This window comes from Bidens hawaiensis, unplaced genomic scaffold (assembly GCF_021521415.1).
Source record: "Bidens hawaiensis isolate Kalapana, Puna unplaced genomic scaffold, B.hawaiensis_p1.1 tig00054503_1, whole genome shotgun sequence".
NCBI classification, from domain to species: domain Eukaryota; kingdom Viridiplantae; phylum Streptophyta; class Magnoliopsida; order Asterales; family Asteraceae; genus Bidens; species Bidens hawaiensis.
The window spans coordinates 50,491-53,021 of record NW_027499825.1 but is presented as its reverse complement, the minus strand read 5'-3'; the positions used below and the strand labels follow the sequence as shown (position 1 = coordinate 53,021).

General features: G+C 30.3%; 1 long non-coding RNA gene across 1 annotated transcript; it reads left to right on the top strand.

Annotated features, from left to right (window-relative positions):
- Positions 1-823: 823 nt before the first annotated feature.
- On the top strand, positions 824-1,701 carry LOC143600617 (uncharacterized). The gene is made up of 3 exons (XR_013147510.1): positions 824-1,208; positions 1,316-1,374; positions 1,470-1,701. It is a non-coding gene; the product is annotated as an uncharacterized LOC143600617 (long non-coding RNA).
- Positions 1,702-2,531: the final 830 nt, after the last annotated feature.

The window sequence follows — 2,531 nt, the reverse complement described above, 5'->3', positions numbered from 1 at the left end:
TATATTAAAGTTGATAATATACTTATGGTTTTATGATAAATTGTTTCACAAATAAATGAGATGTTATAACCCGGTTTAAAAGCTATATGGTTTTGATGAAACCCAAGACCCGTTTATTTTTTATTACAATAAAATTGGTTTTTCAATTATTAATAATATTTATGAAAGTTAATAATATACTTATGGTTTGATGAGACCCAAAACTCATTTATTTTTTTACTATAAAATTGGTTTTTTAATTATAAATAATATTTTTGAAAAATAATATGCTTATAGTTTGATGAGACCGAAGACCCGTTTATTTTTTTTTACTATCAAACTGGTTTTTTAATTTAAATAATATATATATATATATATCTTTTATTAAAAATAAATAAAATATTAATTTTTATTATATACTATTTTATAGGATTTTACATCAATAATTTGGTGAGAATAATTTTTAATTTAATGAGATGTTATAACCCGTTTAAGAAATATCTGGGTTTGGTAAGACCCATACCCATGAATTCGGGTCAAATGAATGAGAAGCCTCAATTTAAAAATCAAGCAAATCTGGTGACTCTAAAAAAAAGGACACGCATGATTTTTATGTCTTCGTTTATATTTTATATCTAACTATCTATATAATTGCCTACCATAATATCCTACGTGTCGCTCTCACATCGCTCCCCACCCCTTCTAAAGCTACCAGATTGCTTGATTCCTAAATGGTTTTGACCCGTTTGAGCCAAATGGTCTCACCAGATCCTGATACGAGTCATAACACCTCCTTGCCACTTTCCCTTTTCTCAAACCCTAAACCTTGCTTGCGAATTCACAAACACCTTTTGCTTATCAAATTCTTCAATATCCACAAAACCCATATCAAATTCGACGATAATCAGGTATAAATTTTCTTATTAATCTATTATTTTGCTTCTGTGATTCTATCCTCCAATCGATTGTCTTTACCATTGAACGTCTCAATTTTTACCTTCGTTTCTATCCATTTTTACCAGATCTTTCATTGATTTCGGATATGTCTTTGCTAATTGATTCGCTTCTTTCAAACCCTAACGTTATATGATATTCGATTTCAGTAATTATTTGTTCGATTTGGAGTTCTAGGGCTTCACCGCTATCTCTAATTCAATATAAAAAGATGTGATGGAAAGACTAGATTGCAATAGATTACATGAGATTTAAAGGTTTTCGTGTTCGATTTGGTAGGTGGGAAATTTGTTTATCAGACTACTAAAAAGAAGGCAACTGGACACTGTTTTCGTTTTTTACTCTGTTAATTAACTTTTGGTTTATGTATTTTTGTTCACAGATGAGTATCTAACTTAACGGGTAACAAGCTCAGAAAGAAAGATCTACAAACGAGTTTGTGTAAGTGGTTTATATAATGTATGCCCCTTTTCATTTGAATATCAAATTTTGAGTAAGGGCCTATTGTGAAAATGCTTAATCTAATATCATTGCAGTTGGTTGGTGCCATTGCTGTTGAATTTGGTTGAGGGCCTGATGCTTCTTTATCTTCAAAATAGTATGGGCTTCTATTTTGATAGAGATTATCTTCTTTAGTTACACACGATGCCTTGATCGAATCGTTTAAGGTTTGTTAAGAAAGCCTTTTGAAATATGTTATCTTTCTATGAGGGTCATGTCAAAATCATGTTGGATCTCCGTATGCACATCTAAATCGTGCACATTCAGGAAGCGCTAATCAAATTTGGACTTTGGTGAATTTGTTGATTTAGATTTATCTTTGGTTTGAAATTTGCTAACTGGATTTGAAAGTATTGGGGCTAATCAATTTCCTTTAACCTAGCTGCCTAGGTTTAGAACATGGTTGTACTATAGATTTCAACATGATTGGCTCTAAATCTGATGATGTTTAGATATGAGTGCTTTTTGGAGTAATATGTATGTATGAAGTATAATGTTTTGTTTTAAGAATATTTTTTAAGTTTGCAAATAATTAGTTGAGGTGTTAGGGTGTCTTTTTGGACTAAACATGTTAGTAGATCCCTAAGTGTTGAATGTTGGGTATGGGTGAATAATTGGTTGTTTCTAGAACAACCATGATGGTATACCCATAGGAGATAAATTTTAGTGTTAGGTTGATGATTCAACTCTAGAAGGTGAACGTTGCTTTAATGAAATTGTTTTTGAAAAAAATTGTTTCATATCATTAATTTTTGGTTTAATGTGGCTTCTAATAGTATGTAGTTCTTTCATTGATTGCGTTTGAGTAAAGTATATAAGAAGGCTATGTTTATGAGTTAATTGTTAATATATGTCAATTGGCTTTTTGACTTTACTTATTCACAATGTTTGTTCTTTGGTACCTTTTCTCACATCATGATTATTTTTACTCTAAATTTGGTGTTTGATTTTTCCTTTTAAGGTTTTTGTTATGAAACATGTTCATCCAAATGTGATTCTCTTTATGGGTGCAGTTCTTCCGTGTTAGACAGTTAATTTAGGTTTCTTAATAGAAGGATACAAAGTGTAAATATATTTTACATATTTGTTTTAACACA